The sequence below is a fragment of the Serinus canaria genome, chromosome 2 (assembly GCF_022539315.1).
Source record: "Serinus canaria isolate serCan28SL12 chromosome 2, serCan2020, whole genome shotgun sequence".
Lineage (NCBI taxonomy): Eukaryota > Metazoa > Chordata > Aves > Passeriformes > Fringillidae > Serinus > Serinus canaria.
Window position 1 is genome coordinate 142559476 of NC_066315.1, and position 20472 is coordinate 142579947.

Here is a 20472-nt window from a genome sequence, read left to right on the forward strand (position 1 = left end):
AACAAAAATGCATGTGTGTGCATCTCCCTAGGATGGCCTCTTTGGATTTTGGGGAGCCCTTCAAATACAGTTCCTAAATCTATTAAATACTCATGGATTTATTTGTCTCTTTATTTGTCTGTGAAATGCTGTTTGCAGGTAGGGCTGAAATTCAAGGTGGCCCCACACGTGGACTTTATCTTAGAAACAGTCCTGCTCCCCAAAAAGCAAAACAAGACAAAAATCAAGCAGTTCCAACATTAAGACCCTGAATATAAAGGGCTGGAACAGAAAAATATTATTAAAGGCAGTGAGGCACTCCTGTTTCCTCTCCCACTGGTGTGGGTTTTGCTGGATGCTGTGGGCAGATAAATTAGTCATAAATAAAGCAGTGGGCTTCAGCAGAGAGGTGGGTAATTGTCAGTGGAGTCTCAGATTATCTTGTTTCACAAAATAGTCTGTGTTACCACAGGGAAGCAAGAAGGAGGAAAATTGGAGACAAAATCAGTTAAAAGTCTTGTTTGGGCAGAGAGATCTGCTGGCTGCATAGCTCCCATCACCCACTGCTGGGGCACAGTGAGTTGGATGCCAGGAAGGGAATTTCACTCCGTGCAGTGGCAGGGAGGTAGCACATTGCCATCTGATACCACCCTGGGTTTCGTACTTGAATTTTCAAAGTGGGAAATCCAAGTTGCTGAGAGACTGTAGCACCCTGGCACGTTGCTGCAAGACAGACCCCAGGCAAAGTGAGCTAATGCTGTGGTAACAACTATTTCCTGTTATTTTGGCATTGGTTCATTTTATCTTTCTGAAGAATTCACTGGGATAAAAAGCAATTTCACCTTCTTTAAACCACAGAGAGAGGCAGGAGAGCACAGAGACTGCAGTCCCACTGCGGGCACTGTGCATTCACCCAGCAGCACTCCCTTCCACTGAGACCAAGGGGAGCAAAACAAGACTGAGAACCATTTTTCCAAGGAATCAGCTGAGTGCTCACCATGAAGTTCAGGCTGGCTTTGTGTTTCTATGCTGGGATTCAGCTTGACTTTGGAATGACAGAGGTCTGTCATCAAGTTAAGCAGCAGAAGCCAGTGATAATTGTTTCCAGTCTGAAGCCTGCCAAGATGAAGTCAACTTGCCCACAAAAAAACTGAGATAGTAGATTGAGTTTTTATCACATAAGTGATTTGTATCATGAATTTGCAGTGGTCTTTATTTGAGAATGGGTGTCCTAGAGGTGGATTTATGGTATGGCCATAAATGCTTTCAGTAATTTAAGTGTCACTGGTAGTTTCTCCTTGTAACTCACAAAGATTTTGGTTTTCTCTGCAAGCTGAATCAAATCTATGGCCCAAGTAAAAGATAATCACTTTCAGCTTGGTAGCTCTTACCATAGAGCCTCTAGCTGATTTGGAAGGTGAATTTTCAAACTGACTAATTCAGGATTATGTTTGGTAGAAGCTGTGTTAGGAGGATCTAAGCCTGTGATAATAATTTCTATGGCAAGGTGAAAGATTTTCAATTGCAAGTCTGCCTCTGCTATATTTCTGTCATTAAGTCACTTAAAAAGACAAGCAAAATATTGCCTCTAATTTTTCTTAAATACAGTTGGTGCATTTATCACAACATTTTGCCTTTTCCTCTTGTTTGGTTTCATTCCACATCTCTCTTGGTTGCGTGGGTTTCTGCTTTTCTATGGGCTGTCCTTTGACTAGTGCTGTTGCAAAACTCCAGCTCATTTGTCCTTCAAGAATATGCAGTGATGTGAGTTTTTTAGTTTTTTTTTTTTTTTTTTTTAATCCTTTCTTATTCAAATAATCATTTAATTTCATTTTTCTCAAGAAAACTCTATAGGAAAATAATACAAACCCACTTGCCTCCCATGTTTCCTTTAATAGGCTAAAATATTGTGGTATTTCAGCAGATGATACCATGGTAACATCAAGGATGGTGCTGGGACCTAGGCAGGCTGAGAGAGACCCTGTAATTCTCAATCTGGATCAGTCTTTGGGTGTCTTTGTTTCCAAAGAGCATCACAGGGGTGGCCCTTGAGTTACTAAAGCTGGTGGTGGAACCCCACTGGGGTAAAGGTACAGACGATGGCTCAGAAAAATGTGTTCCCCTAGGTGGTGTGTGAGCCACCTTGCAGATCCACACTCTACCTCCAGAAGGCTACTGTGATGTCTCCTTACCAGCTGTGCAGACAACAAGAAGCACAGAAGGAAGGATATCACAGAAAACCAGACTAGAAGTATCCATGGAAACATGAGATCTTATTGAGAGTGTCAGCAGGTGAGAGAAAACCACCCTGATGAGACATGCACACATTTTTGAGACTGGCAGATGTTCCACAGACACATCTTCATGTTTTGCCCTGTATTTGACAAAGCCCTGAGGATGCTAAACTTTCTCTGTCACCCACACAGGGTAGAGCAGATTGGATCAGTGCTTTCCTTGCCTTTTTTTTTTTCATGTTTTTCACCAATTATTTGAGAATATTTTGAGAAAGGCTAATGTTCATAGTGCTGTTCAGGCTTAGCACTCAGGGTGTGAAGGCAGGCAGCCTGGAGTGTAACTGACTTGTCAAAACCAGTCTGCAAGGATTTTGTGTGTGTGCCATTTGGATGTTCAGATCCAGATCCTGTCTTTTACCACTTTAGCAGTGCCCAAGTAAAACTATGCAACACTGTCTTAAAGAGAGGGCCAGGCCTGGGGTGCTGAGGTCACTGGAGGTGAGAGAACAGGAACAGGTCTCTGCAGTGACCGTCTGTAACTCTCCTCACCACTTCCTTCCCCTTGTCCCAGTGACTCCAGAAAACATGGTGCAAATGGTAAAGAAAAGTTAGGAGACTCAGGGAGCTGTCCTCTGCTATGGCTCTGGGACCCTCACAACATTAAATGAGAATAAACTCAAATGCCAACAGAACAGAGATATCTCTTTGTAATCCTCCCTAGATGTGGTTTTGAAGGGCAGATTTCCTCTGCACAGAAGACAGGAAAACCAAATGCCATCCCACTGGACAAAACAATCTTTCAGCTGAGCCTGGAGAGCTTCAGAGATGAAGATCACCTTTGTCCTTCAGGGGCAGGTGGGGATCACTGAGAGCTACAGGCTGTGAAGAGGCTGCAAGATTGAGCCCTGTGGGACAGACCCCAGTTCTAAAGAGCTGATGGGGAGAATGTGGGGGAGCAGTGCCAGACTGGGCTGGGGAAAACAAGCTGGGTCTTGCAATCTCAGCTGCAGTTGTTCTTAGTAGCTGGGCTCTGGTGACTCTGACTTCAAATGACATTTTTAAAGCAAGTAATTACTTCATGATCTGAAATGATGCACCTAAATCCCTCTCCTGCCTCAAGGCTTATTGATATTTATTTCTTGATGCTGGCTCGAGTGTTAACAAAATCTCTCTTGTGTCCAAGAAGGTCTGAGCTTGCTTTGCAGCCTTCTCCTCAGCTGAGTCTCTCCTGTCTGACATGGTTACTGATGCAGTTACTTTGGGATCTCCTGCCATCTCCCAGGCTTGGTTGAGAGTGGCCTGTGGGCTCAGAGGATGCACACAGAGGCACAAGGAGAGAGTGAGCCCAAGCAAAGTTGTGTCTACTGAAAATCCAGTGGTAGTTGTTAAACTGAACTGGACAATTCCAGCAGTGCCAAAGCCACTGGCTCTGCCAGTTTGCTCAGGAAAATGCTACCAAAACCTCGTTGTTAATGGGGAAACTAATGGATAAAAGGAGACTGAATGTATGGATGGAGAGAGTGATAATGTAGGGGCAGGGCAGGGAAGGGCAGGCTGAGGAGGGGGACCCTGCCCTTGGAGTGTCACCATCTCCATGACACATCTTGCTCTCTCCTTGAGGCCCAGTGGGCCCCAAAAGCCAACAAACCAGGACATGAGAAACTCTGGGCATACAAATAATATGAAAGAAGTGTATGAGCCCCCACTGGACAGAGGGAAGGTGCATGCACCAGGAGGGAGAACACAGTTTAGTGCAGGAAGGCAGGAGGACAAAGCTGTCAGACCTGGCAGGGGCTTGTGCATCAAACTGCTTTTTTTTTCCAATGTTGGTATGAAAAAAATGTGAATGACACAAAAAGGACACCACCTGGGGTAGTGTCCTGATCTGTGCTTTGCACTTTGAAAAACAATTCCTTTTGGAGTTGGGAGGGGGATGGAGAAGGCTGGACGATATTAATTTCTCTACAGCTGGAATGATTGTTGCCACTTACCAGAAAAGTGGTGACCAAGTTTACCAAGTTTAGTGGTGATTCCTTTACTGAGCTCCTTGGGCTCAGTAAAGGAATGCACCTTACAATGGGGAAATACCTTGCCAGAAAAATGACAAAGCCATGGACAACGCAGTGCCTGGGACAATTTTTCAGCTATGGCACTAAGAGAAAGCATGCATGACAACCAAAATGGCATCTTTTATCATTGTGTGACTCAGAAAATCTGAAAATAAAGAAAGGTAGAAATGTAATGGAGACAAAAAATAGCACTGATTTTGGAAATACTCATTAGTGATGACTTTTGATAGTTTTGAACTGCAGACAGGTCTGTGCTCACTGGAGTGGTAGCAGAGGCTGCTTTGGGAGGCACACACAGCTGCTTTCAGACCCATTTTCCAGTTCATGGTTCTCCTGTTTTGATGTGGTGCTCAGAGGCCCAGGTCCCTGCTTTGGGAGCAGGTCTGCTGTCTGAAGGACATGGAACTAGAGAGGCATTTGTTTGCACAGGAAAAGTGGCATCTGATAATCTGTTCCAGTTCACAGGCTGCTGCTTCTTGCTGGTGTCTCTTCAAGCATCCTGGCCTGCAAATGGATCCTAAGAGATCCTCTGGCCCTGGGCTGCATTTCTTCCCTTGCTCAAGGTTATTTCAGGGTTCCAGCTTGCTCCACCACCTACCAGCCAGCCAGATCAGCCACTGAATCTTTAGTGCTGAAGTGATTTTAAAGGACCAGACATGTGAGTGGCAGGATCTGGCCCTGTGGGAACCACAGAACCTGATCCATTTTCTTTCCTTCGAGTCAGCCATGTTCTTGGCATCTTCAAACCCAACTCTCATGGCCATCTTTACAGAGTGCTTACCCTTGTGCCTTGGGAAACACTGATTTCATAACTGGTCATTGTGGTAATAAAGCAAAGCAGAACAGCCCCACCAGTCCCCGCTCCAAGGTTTTATGTGCTTTATGTGGGAGTTAAGAAGGGAGCAAGAAAATTTGTGGGAGAGATGTGGTGTGTGCAGAGAGGCTGAGGAAAGCACTCTGCCTGAAATTCAGGCACAGGGATTGCTTCTGTGCAGTTGCTGATCACACATTATTCTGACCAGGAGCAGCCAGGCGTTTCAGACGAGCAGAAATTTCTGCACTCGCATGTGCTGGGGCGAGATTTTTGTCAAGGGATGGGTCAAGTTCCTGCCACATTTCAAACAAATTATGGGGATAGGAGCTCATAGAAGTAACCCTGAGGACTAGAAAGAGCATTTCAAGCCCTTTTATCCCAGGGCAGTAGAGGCTTGAGGGACTGTATTTCACAGGAGTTGTGCCAATTTCTTGAGGAGACATCTTATTTTTTGTCAGAAGGCAGCCAGTCTGCACAGCAGAACCATACCAGAGCCATACCTCTGCTCTGTCTGCTGGAGCCCAGCCCTGGCGCATTCCGCAGCCAAATGCCACATCTGGCTGTCTCCTCTCCCTCTCTGCTGCCTCCAAAATGGAAATGCTGGTCTTAAAAATAATGCTCTCATCCCCAGAATGCACACAGAAAGTGACAGCAGTGGTATAGATTGAGACAAACAGAGTCATTTATCGAGTCCCCTGATTGGGAATCTCTAATGAGAAGCATTTTTCATCGATGACCATGAGCATGAGGTGCCTGATGGGGGTGGGATGTGGAGACCCTGGCCCTTGGCCCTGCCAGCAAAGACTGCAAGCAAACTGCCAGGCACGTCAGCACTCTGTCAGAACCAGAAAAATCCTGAGTTAGTCACAGCAGGAAGACAGACAGCAGCAACATCACAGCACACTGTTGCATCCAAGTGGTTGGTGACTCTTTCAGACTTGAAAGTCTTCCAGAGTGAAAAGCTGTACGCAGCAATGGTGCAAGCCCAGGACAAGGAAAGCAGATGTTCACGTCTCCTCCCCCATCCTTGTTCCCATATGTTGACTAAGTAGGTTTTGTAAAACAGAACATGCTATAAATCAGAGCTGGGCAGGGTTCACCAGTTAGGTTAAATGTGGCTTTTAGGGTGCACAAGTGAGCCACTGTAATTTACACATAAAACTACTGCTTTAAGTTTCCTTGGATGACTGCTCTGGCATCTCAGTGGAATAGTAGTACTTCCCTTAAGCAGGCCTTACTTTTTTAGGGTATTTTTATGTAATCCACAATTTCTTGCATTACATGTGCACAGGATCCTGTGCACAGATCAGAGTCAGCTGAGCAAGTAGATTCTCATCTGAAACTTGTTGAACCTGCCCATCTTGTCCCTTTGCTCCACACATCCATGGCTCCCAGTGGTATTTTTTGCAGGACCAAATGCTGTCATTTTGATCTTTCAGCACCAAATCAGGCATGATGCTGTGATTTTTGGGAAGGCCAGATTTAAACCACAATTTGACTATGGAAGGACACTTAGGATTTGTGCAGCTGTCTCTCTCAGAACTGACAGTTTACCTCGCTCAATATGGTTTGCAGACAACTGAGTTCTGATTGTCTAGGGATTTTGGAACAACAGGAAATATTCCCAAGCAACCTGAAGTGTCTGCTAAAAAAGCTCTTTTAGTCATAGGTTGAGTGGTCAGGAAGCTGCTTCCTCTTGCACATTTTACATCAGGTCTGTAGGTTCCTGTTGGGCTGTGTCCCTCTGCATCTTGGCCCTTCTCCAAACTGCCTCAGCTCCAGCTCTGCAGCTCGAGGGGAAAAATCCCCTCATGAGAACAGGCAGGGACAAGCCCCATCAGGCTGCTCCTGGCTTCACACAAGGATCTTCCACAGCCTGGAGTCCTGCTCTCACAGCAAACCTGTCCAGATGGGAGGCTGGAAACCACAGTCTGGTCATGCAAATCATGGACTTGAAAAGGCTTCTTCCTTCTAGTGCATTGACTCCATCACTTTATTAAGATTTATAATCCTGTAATGAATGTGTAATTAGCAGTTGAAAGACAACTTCATAAAATCGATGTACTCTAATGTACTTCATGTAATATACAGCCTTTTAGCTATATATTGATTTTCTTCCTTATGAATATTTTATCCCTTGTATTTCCCTTTTGCACAGTTTAATTAAGAAATTAGAAAGTTTAAAAATTAGAATTTGCTATGGAAGGAAAACACTTTATTTGAGATTAAAGTGGCCTTGGAATCTTCCAGTATGCCTTTATTTTCTATGGCCCAACTGCAAAAACACCCCCCTCCTGTTCTAATAAAAAAAGGTAATAGTTAATTTACACATTTAAAATTAAAAAAAAATCAGAATAAATAAAGCCTGAATAAAAACATGCTGAGAATAATTTTAATCAAAGCAGCTTATTTTTAAAGTAATATATTTTCATAAACAGCTGAGTAATATTAAATTTTAAATAAATACTTCAAAGTGTCTGGGATTAGGGAACACATCAAAACAAAAAAAATTTTTACCTGTGTTTTATTGAAAACTTTTTAAGTCTTGCTTTTTTCTTTCATTTCAAAATAAGAACTTGCTGCTGAGTCTCATGAAATGGGATATCTATTTCTATGCCCAATTTAGTTTAAAAAAAATTTCTTTTACTTACAACAGGCCAATAGAAATTTTTATTAAATATAGACATTTTATTACACCTAATACAAATGAACATAAATTTTCATTACACGTGCCCATCAGTGGTATTTTAAATGATGAATAAGAATTCTTACAATCTTGACATCCTTCAAATTACAGGCATCGATGGAGAAATTAGGAAACCTTCTCTATTCAGCTAGTTGCAAGCAATATCAGAGACACTGTCCATACTGACTTGGAAGTTATTGAGAGACAATAAAAAGGGCCAATATTCTTTGAATAAGCTATTTTTATGCGGTTCTGGTTTTGGTTTTTTCCAGTTTTTAAAGCCTGTTCAGAGCTGAAGCACCTCCCCACACACTGGTGTCTAATTTGTTCACCACCAACACAAGTATTTTGGCCTGCCAGAACAGAGCACTTTGGTGTCCTGGTGTTTTGTGCTGCCAGGCCCGAAATTTGGATGTGAATTCACAGGCTGGGCAGGATTCTGACAGAGGTGAGAGGTGCTCCTTCACCAGACAAGAATACCAGGCAGCTGCTATGTGAGGAATGGGTGCCCAAAGCAGATGTAGGAATTGCTACATCCTGGGTAGTGTCTGAGGATGTTAGCCACCTAAAGGATGGGAAAATTGAGGCTGTTTTGGGCTCAGCATCCTTCTCTGTTTTAGTGTCAGTGTTCCAGTTTTCCCTCCTGAAAACAAGTGAGTTGTTCAGCATGAACTCTGAGGTGGTAGAAGAGTTGCCCAAGAGCTGGAGAGCACATCATCTGCAGACCTGCTGTGACCCTAAGCAGCAGCACCTCACCTAATGTATCATGCTCTGTGAAAGAATAAAACATGCTTTTTTCTCCAAACTGGGCATCTGGGTAGAAATCCAGGTCTCCTCGTGATGGGATGCTTCCTTCACTCCCCAAAGAATTTCTGAAACATCAACCCCATCCCCTGCAGGAGTCTACCTAAATCCTGACCCAAGCCCCAGAGTCTGGGGGCTGCTATTTTAAACCTGACCGTGGGCTTGTGACATGCTGAAGGGAGAATAAAATCCATTTCTAATAATGAATCTTGTAATTTTCCAAAACTCAGAGGAAATCTGCAGCACAGCTGGTGGTCCTGGAGGAGAGTAAAGGAATACCACTTAATGAGAACCTGGTGGGTTAATTAGTCTGTTGTATGATGTGGTTAGTCAACAGGAAAGGAACACTCGGAAATTTTGAACGACATAATCATGATTGACCTTAAGGTGGTGGTGGCCTAATAAGCAGCTAAATGTGTCTGAGCAAGGGGGGATGTTTGAGCAAAAAGGGATTAAGAGGAACTGTGCTGATGTGTCCCTGCACAGTGTGAAGCAGAAGAAATGCAAAAAGGAATGTATTGCTGAGGCTTTTAGTAGCAGAAGAGAGACTGTAGCATTCCCAGCTCAGTATGTGACATCTCCTTGGTGTCCTGACCCACAGAGTTTGTGGGTGCTCTCAGAGGGGCAGCATGGTATGCAAGACCTAGGAGGGAATATGGGAAGGAAAAAAGAAAAAGGATCTGAGCTTCAGGTTTATGTTTCTGTTTGACCTTCTCAGATGTCCCAAAAGGGTTTTGTCTTCCTGTCTCTGACTCAGCTCCCCAGTCATGTGCACCCAGCCTGCCTCCTCTAGTGACCCTTTCAAAACACATGCTCTTGCAACCTGTGCTTCTCCTTTTGGCTTTATGACTATGACAGATACTGCACTACCTACTCCATTTTTTTTCTTTAATTTTTAAAGCATTTTCTAACTTTGAGTTAGAAACTCAAACTCTAAGTTTGAGATGTATGGTTATTCCTTTTGCAGCGAATTTGCAGTGACCTACTGAGTCCTGTAGCCCACCTCACGGACTGAAGGAGAAGGCTGCCACTAGCAGCATGTGCCTCCTGCCAGTGCAGGATTTGTGTCTCTGCTGTACCAGGCAGCTCAGTACATCCCTTCTTCAGGCCTCCTCCTCTCATACCTCCCATCTCCTCTGGCTCAGCTGATTGCTGGGTGCCTTGCAGGGCTTTCCTGGCCTTGGCCTCAGCTCTACAAAGGCTCCAGCTCCCTGCCATTACTCTTCCATTGCTACTGTTCTCATTTCATCTGCTGTCCCAAGCCTGTTGCTGTTTCATATAAGCCTGCCAGATTTGCCTGCATGATTGTTCTTTTGTCCAGATGAATGTTTAGCTCAGGCTATTTAGTGCTGATCTGGTTTTTCTATTGCTTTGTGTGTACCCAGGGGAAGAGGTTTTGTATTAAAATTCTCCTGGAGTGCTGAGTCACTTAAACTCTGCTACTGTGTCATGTGCTTGATTGTCTGAGTGCGGGACCTGGTTATGTCATATCTTGCAAAATGTGTTTTCTGTTTCCCCACTGGAGTTTTGCCTGAATGGCTTCCAAATCATCCACCTACTAGAAGCTGGGAAAGTTCTCTCTCATGATGCAATTCCCCTCTTAGATTTGTTTTGATCTTTTCCAAGAACCTGGCTGGAATCTGATAGTTGGGATACTTTTTTTGCATGCTTTGCTCTTCCTATGTATTGCTGGGCATTCTGGAGGATTCACGTCCTGTGATTTACTCCCATGTAATTCCCAAATGCCAACTGCTTGTATATTTGTCCCATCAGATTATAGCCACGTTAAAGCATGCTCAGAGACTTTCCTCTAATCCAGCAAACTCTTGACTGCACTCTGAAAAACATGTGTAAATGCTGCTGGTAGGGCTTCCATTAGTGATTCAACATTCACCAGGCCTTTCCTGTGCCTTGCTGAGACTAAAACACAAGCCCAGAGAAATTCATTATCCACAGCACTTCCCCTAAGACTCATCTTGATGCAATCATCAGCAGACAGTTTTGCCTTGAACAGCCCAAGTGCTCTGGCTTCACTCACTGGTAATCAGCAGTGACACTTTTTTTTTGTGATTCTGTTCTGTGGTTTTGGGTCAGTGCAGATACCCAAGTGTCTGCCAGGCTTTCACTGCTGTGAGAGGCAGCCCGTGCTACTTTCCAGAGATGTAACAATCCATTTTCTTTGCAGCCTTGTAACTTCCTTCCTCAGTGACTGCACGGTGCATTTCTCACGGCTCATTGGCTGAAGAGAAGCTTCTTTATAGCCTCAGCTCCTTCTCTTGTGCCCCTGCCATTAGAGAGCTGACCTGCCCTGGCTGCTGTCTCACCCTGAGGACAATTCACTGTCTCTGCTTTACCAGATCAGGGTCTGCATTGTCCTGCCTCATGCTGGGTCCCGTAAACCCCTGGCAATGCTTTTTGAAGAGTTTCTCACTGAGGGTTTGTATTCATCTGATGGTTTTAGCACAGCTGCATGGCTTTTTGCATCCCAACGACACACAGCTCCATTTTCACAGCCCTGTGCTGATGTTTATTGTTGCTGGGGTGAGCTGTGCAGCTGACTGTGCTGTTTGCATGGAAATGAATCAGTTGTTGATCCTGCAGCCCGTGGTGGGCGGGCTGGGAGCACGGCTGGCAGCTTCTCCAGGGAGTGTCAGCCCACATCAGGCAATCCAATTGACCCAGGCTGTGCCGTGTTTCTCAAACAGCTTTAGCTGTAACCCACCACTGCTGACACCATGGCTTCTACTGCCTGGCCCTCTCCCTTCAGCAGATCAGCTGCACTCAAATATTCCAAGAACTGCCCCAGATTTAGATTAATTTCTCCAAACCTCTGCTTCCTTAGGATGACTTCATCTCCAGAGTTAAAGACTTAAAGGTACATTACCTGGAGGAGTCTACATATGCACGAGCTGTCTAAGGGAGCATTATAGTCAATGGTGCAGTCCAGAGACCTGAAAGAAGAACTCCACTGGCCACTTTTTTCAGTGACAGAATGGCTGAGAAGCTCCCTTTGCAGTTCAGATTGCCTGTAGTGTCAAAGGAGGGGAACACTGCTGTTTAAAACCAGTTCTGTGCTGTTTGAGACCCCCTATGGTACCTGACACATCTGCAGTGGAGTGGCCAGTATGGAATTGCAGAATCACTAAGGCTGGAAAAGACCTCCAAGATCATCAAGTCCAACTTTTGACTGAGTACCACCATGCCCACTAAACCCTGTCATATCAAAATACCACAGAGAGCATCAGACACCAGAAAGTGAGAAAATCATGACAATTTCGGCTGGAAAAACCCCTAGGGTACTAAAAGGCAGGTACTTCACAGAACCGAGAATAACACTGGACACATCAGCCTCCACAATCTCTTTATCCATCTACCTCACATGCAATCACGTAAGAGTGGCTATCCCACTGTCAGGAAAGTGTCTGGGCTACTTGAGATGCCCTTGGATCGCTGTTGCCCTCCAGCTGCTGTTCCTGGGTGTCTCACGGGGTACCCAGTTTGGGCAGTGGCATCTGTCTCATCTTGTTCCAAAGTGCCAGAACATTGTCTCAGCTGGTTAATCCTCCATCTATCTCCACAAACACTTTTGTTTCTTCCCTTTTCCCCAGTGAGACAGTGAAGCAGTTTTTCTCAATCTTCTCACCAGTACTCAACAGCCAGCTCTGAACACAGAGTCATCACCAGCTTTTGCTCTCTTCATGCTTGTGCTTCCTCAAAATGCTATTTTGTTTTCTCTCTAGTGGTCTCAGTTCTCTCTGTATTTTCTGTTTATTTCTCATTTTCCCCCCACTTGAAATGACCAACAAAACCTCTTTGTGCTGTGTTGAACTAATAATATTTAGGCTTCCCCAGCTCTACTACTAAGAGCTGTTTGCAAGCTCCTAGTAGCAGAACTAAGAGTGCAATTCATACTCTATCACATGTCCTCAGGGAGTGTTAGGGATACCTCCTTCAAACTCCTTCTGATCTTTACTTCACCTCTCAAGATTCAAGTACATTGATGAAGGAGTAAGGCAGAAACATTTATTTTAATGCTCAAGAAGAGAGGATGCTGGCAAATATCCTGATAACCATATTCATGAGGATTATTTCTCACTGTTGATTCCATGTCTCCAGATTGCATGAAAGTAAATATTTCCTATTTACACCACATAGAAAGCATAAGAACAAATGTGTGTATATAATAGTTAAACTCTCAAGTATTTTATTTGATCTGCAATTGTGTCAAATAGAGCACTTAATTGCTCCAGCCACTACCTTCAGTCTCTGACCTACATTTATGACAGGAACTGCACAAAAACCTAGGAAAGTCAAAGACAGGAATGGTTTTAGACAGCTTTTCCTGGTTTTTATCTGATGAACAAGAGACTGTTTCTGAATTAGAGACAAGTGTCACCTAAGCCCAGATTTCCAGTAGGTGTAAATGTGACTCACAAAAAAGGGGGTTGAAAGACTTCAGGTAAAAGCAACTCCCCCCCCACCATCCCCCCTTGCCCAACCCACTCATGTATGTTAATTTAAGAAAAGCAAACATTTGTAAAAGAAAGCTGTTCAGCTAGAAATGTTGAGAACATGTGTTTTCCTTGTTGCAGCACAGCCAAAAGAGACAAAGTTTGCTTTACACAGTATCACATTTTGCCAAATTAACAGTAACAGTGCTATTAATATTTAATATTTATATGGCACTGTCATCAGGAGGTCAGCTGGGTCCGATCCCTGCTGTGTGAGATGTGCAGACACCAAAAAATGATCTAGATTATTTTTATTTATGGTATTTATTGTAATGTGCTGCAATCCTGTGGAGCCTGCCAAGATGTAGGCCCCATCTCCAAAAGGCTTAGGTGCATTTTTAGGACAATTTGGTTTTATAACTGAGAGTTTCAAGTTCTTCCTTTGTAAGCTTTTGAAATATTATTAAAAGCTGAGTTTAAATTAAGGCTGAGTTAAGTCAAAAAATTATGGGATCTGGTTCTGATAACACCTGAGTAGTGGAAGAGTGCATTTCCTATGGCTGACGTACAGCTGCAGAAGAAAAAGTGGATGTATTCTTGTATTGACATGGAAAATTTGGGTATTGTGGAGTTTTATATTTCTGTGTGGGTCTAAAAGCAGATGTGTTAAAACCTCCAGTGAAGCTGGAGTGATGTTTTGGTTTACCAAAGCCATCTGAATTTTCCTAAGGATTTGCTAGCCACATAAAATGAGCTTTTCTGGGTATTGTCCTGACCCTGTGACTATCCCTCCCTCAATTTAGGCATTGCAGAGTGAGATGTTTGCCAGTGCATGAACTGGGGCCTTCAGCACAAACCCCAAATCAGTAAAGACCACAGTTTTATCTCTACTGTCCCAACCTGTGGGCCACTAGACATCAGTCAGGTCATTGTAATACCCTGACATTGTAGTATCTTCTCTTTCAATCCACACAGGTTTGATTTGAGGTTTATCCTGACATCTCTGGCCAGCAGGGATGGTTGAGCCCCCAGCTCCATGTACCTGTGTAGTTCTAGCAGATTATCCATATTGCTTCTTGAGAGAGCTGGAGTGACCCCAGAGTGGAGCTCTTTTGGCAGAGCCTGTAGCACTGCCATCACAGAGGCACCCAGGGTGGCTGCCAGGGGAGCTGCATGCAGGCTGCAATGCCCTTTGTGGTCTGCCTTTGGTGGCTTGGAAAATCTTTGCTTTTATCCACCACTGTGAGAAAGAGGCTTGAATGTTTCTATGGAGCATGTGGTTTTCTGAGACAACAGTGTAGAAATGATGGCTTTGAAGTAAAGAGCAGGCATGAGTTTAGCTTCAAGCTTTGTGCTTTTTACTCTCCTGATTGCCCCAACTCTCCAGCTTTGGTTTGCACAGTTTGTCTCTGGGGGCAGGAGCCAGATCCAGCCAAATGTGCTGCAGGCAACCAAGCCCCAATGTGCTCCAGCAGCTGAAAGGAGTTCTGTCCTGAGGACAAGATTAGAGCTGTCCTGCAGTAAAACCCCATGAGGCATGTGGTATAGCTGCTGTCCTGGGCACAAATGGCTTTGTGATGGTTGCAAGGTGCAATGGGATAATCTGGTGCTCCTGTTGCACCCCATCACTTGTGGATGCAGATGTAGCCTGAATCAGTGTGAGTCTGTGGGGAGCAAAAACACACACACAAGCTCATTGCCTCTGTGTGACAGCCTGTCTGCCAGAACCTCAATGATTCCCTGGGTATTCAGCAGCCTAGGGATTCTTCTTTGGTGAATAAACTGCAGTAGGAAGATGTGTTTGAAATTTCCATCATGTAGGATCCTCAGCAAACTCTCCTGTGACAACTGCACTGAAGAAAACTGGGTGGATGTATGTGGAAAGTGTTTCTTGAAGCTATATGTAATGACAGTTCACTGCATTTATGTCATTCCTTGCTGAGTTATTTTACTTGCATTGCTTCCAGAATGCTTGCTACAGAACAAATTCAGGCAAAATAAATTATATAAGCAATATAATAACACACAGAGATTTTCCAAACATTATTTCTCTCAGCCAGATAAAGGGATATTCTAGGCTCTGGAGATGACAAAAGAAATTTTATTCTGATCTAAGCATGCCTATCATTCAGAGCCTGGGAAATTAAAGCTCTGAACATCCAAGAGCTCATCTGTTCCAGTTCTTCCCTGACTTCATCCATGCCCCCATGTTATAATGTACAGTCATAAGAGCAAAATTCACAATAAAATTAAATGGCTGGCCTAAATTCTTCTCCCTCAGCCCAGCATTTAGGTAGGAAAGGAGGGCTGCATTCTGTATAGTAGGGGGAGAAATACCATGCTGTGCCTCCAGAGTGGACTCACATATAAATCAGGAAGAATTGCTCAACAGAGCATGCTGATTTTTTTTCTGCGTTTTAATTTTTGTTGGTTTTTTTTTCTTAGACAGAAATGCAGTAATGCTTAGGACATTTTTATGCACTTCACTTGAATTTGACTTCAGCTACCTATCCTATGACTTTAATAATCATGGACAAATTCCAGTCTAGCACGGCTTCTAGAAACTTTCAATTTTCAGCTGTAAATCTGTAACATAGAAATCAGATTGATATTTTTCACAACTTTAAATTCTATTTGCTCTTTTTTTAATTACAGTGAGATGTATTACGATTCCTATGCCCCCTTTTCCTTCCCTCCAACTTATCCATCTACTTTTCCACCAAATCAGAGACAAATCAGAATTATCCAAGTATGATGAGATGTAGAAAGAAGCCTAGACATGGTTTGTATAATCCTAGAGATGAACCTAAAGCTGTGAAGAACATAAATATCATCAAATATGCTCAGATTTGAGTAATCTTTGTTTGTTAAGTGTTTCGCTCAAAAGTGGCATTTCAGTGGGTTTAGAACTGCTCCAAAAGTCAGGATGAGCTTGTCACTCTTGAAGGTGAGAGGCAGAAAAGAAAAAGAGATACATAAAGATAGATTAGTTGATTAAAACGCCACCTGTCTCCTGTCTTTCAATAGTTCATCTGGCAGGGACTCATTCAAAATGCAAAGAAGATGGTTTTAGTTTCCTCATCTGCCAGACGAGACCTGAGCCCACCTTAATTTCCCAGGAACAGCCCCCAAGTAGCAGACTGATATTCCCCAGTGCAGGATGGAGACAGAGGAAATGTTTTTTCAATACCTCTGATAGAGTATGTTCTACTTTGTTTATAATATTGAAATATTCATGAGAGTGATGTCCTGTCTCTCCTCTGCAGGGCCTAAACACCACGATATAGAGTTGTTCTCTCTGGCCTAATGAATATTTCAATATTCTATACAGAGTAGAACAAGATCTACAAAAAAAAAAAAAAAAAAAGCAAGACACAAAGTATTTCCCAGCAAACTATTCCCCTGTGCAATAGAGTAAACAAACTCCTTTAGCTTCTCATCTCTGGGAGGGAAGTGGGAACTGAACCCCAACTTTCTACCTCCTGGCAGAATTCTGCAGCCACTGAATAAACAGGTGGTAGTGCCTGTTTAGGGCATTTCTAGAACATAGAGTTTCCATTCTTTTTTCTTTTTTGTTTTTTCCTTTTTCTTTTTCTTTACCTAGGAAAGAGATCAAAGGAGAAATCAATGGCTTTTTTATTTTCTTTTTAATATGAAAACCGGTAAATGCTTCTTGTTTGTTCATTGGGCTGGTCAGATTTCATCCACAAATTCAAAAATCTGTTACTGTCTCCTGAGTTATAATTGGTAGAAAGGTACTGGGGGAAGGCAAGAAAAATTTTTATCTTTTTAATGTGAAGATCAAGAAGCATTGTTTGGGAAGGTGATACTGACAATTTTGAACTTCTGATGGCATAAGATCAAATACAATCACTTTACAAAGTAATAAGGGTTGTTTCTTTGGGGTTTTTTTGGCTGGGGTTATTTCCCCTTAACTGGTAGGTACATAAATTCCACATGGAAGTTGTTTGGCCCATGAACATGGGGAGCAGACCTTTAAAATAAGGACTATTTCTGAACACATGCTTTTCAGACTGTTGCTGCTGTTTCAAAAATGACTTGCTGAATTTACATCAAGCCTTAACAGAAGAATATCTCTCCTGGATGCTCATCAGACTACCTGAAATTTCAGCCTCTTGGGAGTTGTTCTGCCTTTATTTTTTTGATCAAAGTGTGAGTAAGAGGTTCATAATCTGGTTTGTTAACAACAATGTCTTACACCTTTAAAATAAATAGCCTCTCAGTATTTTCACCATTTTACCTTTCTGGTTAAGACGAGTTGCAATTCATGCCAAAAAATGCCCTGCCAGCACTGAGGCTCCAGTTTCATTGCTTTATTACAGCTTTAGCTATATGATTAGCCTGAGGATAGATTCACAAATAACAGCTGCTCAGCTGGGGCATTTCCTTAATCCATGCCTGTGCCTTTCAGAATCAAAGCAATACCGAGGCACGAGAAAATTATCTCTGCCCTACAGAGCTCCACAGAGTGGAGCAGGGAAGCGAGCAAATGGGCATTTCTCTGCTGGAAATCTTGTAGAGGCTCAGATGAGACAAATGCACTTCACTGATGGAACTACCCTCTGTTGACACATTTAATCTAAATTAATTTTTTCATCTTTATGCAACAAAATATGACCCAAACTGTCTGGGGCACTGGAAAAAGAAAGACACAAAAAATAGCTATAACCAAGCTGCTGTGTGAGCAGTACCCTGGAAGTGCTGAGAATGTTTTTAGTGCTAATTATTGTACATAATAAAATATATTTATCTTCCTGCTCAGGAAATTCTTGAATGTTCTGTATTTGTCCATTCCTACTTCTCTAAAACATTTTTCATACATACTTAGTTATATTTTTTTGTAGGGAGAAGTATAATAAAATATAAAATATGGAACCTGATTGTTTACCTATTTACTATGGCAAAATAGCAGTTGTTTCACTGAACCCAATTGAGCTAAACCTTGATTGATGAAATCACTCTGGAGATATTGGTTGTGGTACAAACCTTCTGATCTACATGAGATAAAAAACCAGTAAACGGGAAACCAAAGTTGTATGCAACTAAAGTAAATGAGACAAAAATCAGAGCCATTTGTTTTCTGTTTTCATACCTACTGTGTTTTTGTGATGCTGTTATGTGAAATAATTCAGTGAGTATCTTATAACCAACTAAGTAGAATTTGCTGGAAAAAAAATCTTTTCTAGCTGTAACAAACCAAATTCCTTTAATACTGAGACCACTCTTCTGTGTCTGAAGGCTTTTGGTTATTGTGCTAGTTACAGAGAGGACTTCTGTCTCTTCAACAGTTGAGTTTTTGAAGTCAGGTCCATAAGGTAAGTAGAACTGCATGAAGAGATGAAAAATGAAATTAAAGAGAAGTAAAACATGACTCTTGGACTACTGGACTCATGTGGATATTTACCCTTCATGTGTTCATACATAATTGGAGCTTGAGAGAAAGTTAAGGGTGCAGATGCAAGATAAATGGGTCCTGTGAGAGCAACATGTCCAGTATTTTTTTTCAATTTTGAAGCGTCTTTCTCCCCCAAAGAAATTATTTTTATTTTCCCTTCAATTCTCTATAGGCCTGTTCCCTTCAAGAATTCAAAATGAAATATGCCATTGCTAGCGACATAAATAGTGTTTTGTTTCTGTCAACTGTGCAGAACAGCACTTTAGGGAGAGAGAATCAAGATTCTGCCCTTCCTTTTGCCTCATGGAGAGAATATCTGAGTACCAAGGTTTCACTCCGTATAACTATAAAAGTGGTGGGATCTCAGTTGGGTCTCAGATAATACTGTGAAGCTTTGCACAGCTCCAAGTCAGGCCATGCCCTTTGTCAGCTTGAAGGGAGATAAGTAAGAGCTGGCACACATCTGAAAGTCTGAGGTGTATTGCCCATGAAAACAACTGCAGAAGTTCACTGAAGGAAGGCTGTGTGCCCATCAGTCTGCCTGCCTCCTCTTCACCCATTATTCTGATTGGTTTCATAAAGAATATGCCTATGAAACTCTCAGCATCACTTGTCTTTATGTTAGATACACACAGGTTAACCCTTTCTTCCTCATAATATATTACAATTTTACTATCTGACATATTGACAAATTTTTCTTGGTATTTTCTGCTGTTCCTTATTGATTTCAAGGCTTGGGATTTTTTAGTACGAGTCTGGTTGGATTTTTTTGCTATGTTCCTGTCTCAAAAGCAAATGCAATGTTTTCCTGTTTGTCTTCTGGTGTCCCAGTACTTCAGTTGTCACATCTTGATGCTCAGAGATGTATATATCTATATATATCTATATATATCTATATATATATCTATCTATCTATATATATATCTATATCTATATCTATATCTATATCTATATCTATATCTATCATCTATATCTATATCTATATCTAAATCTATATATGTATATATGTATATATATATATATATATATATATATATATATGTATATATGCCTGAATACTCTGGGTCATACTCCTTGTGCCAATTGCTTCTCCGCTTTTCCTCTGGCTGAAAGGAGAGCTTTAGGTAAATAAGTGCTGCCTCAGAGATGTAAGCATCAGGAGCTGAGGTAATTAGATAGCTGAGGTAATTAGATTTTTAAGATTTCATTGCCTGAATTTGTGCATTGAAATAGAGGAATCTGAAGATGAAGCTCTGGGCTCACTGATGACAGTGGGAATTTGACATGGGTGTTCAAGAATCCTTCTCTGAGAGTTCAGGATACTCCTTGCTGGGTTTCAGGCATTTACCCAAACAGGCCTTGTTTAAATATAGATCCTTTTCTCCAAGTACAATTTGTTACAGCCAGGCATTAACCCCAGGGACACACAGAGCTGTCACACCCCTTACAGCACACAGCTCCCTCCTGCCCTGCAGCAGCCCCTCGGGGCTCTGGGTGGCCATATGGTGAGAGATTGCCTTCTTCAGTGAAGCTGATTCACCTAATCCTTAAGTGAAATAACACCACACAGAGCAGGCTTGTTTAAGCTGCATATTTGTTTTTTGCTTTGCAGCTTACAATTATAGTGGAGCATATGGCAATGCAGAGGAGCAGTCAAGGTCCAGACTCCTGGGATGAGTGTAGCTGCAGTCCTACATCAGTGAAACCCAATGACTTATGGCAGAGATGGCTCTGGTCCCAGGAGACATCTGCTGCCTTGCTGGGGAAAGCTGTGGTGACTGCACAGAGCTGGCTGATCAGAGCAGCAGAGCCCAGCTCAGACCTGTGGCCAAAAGTGTGCTTGGAAATGCAGTGAGTAGCATCAACAGGTCTGCTTTTGAGTGCCTGCAGTAGTGCCTGGAAACAGCTGAACCCAGGCTATATATTCGTAGTTTTTGCACTGTCCTGGGGCAATGGAATAAAGGAAAACAAGGCTGTTGCCAGAATGGCCATATTTCCTTGCACTTCTACTAAGAGATC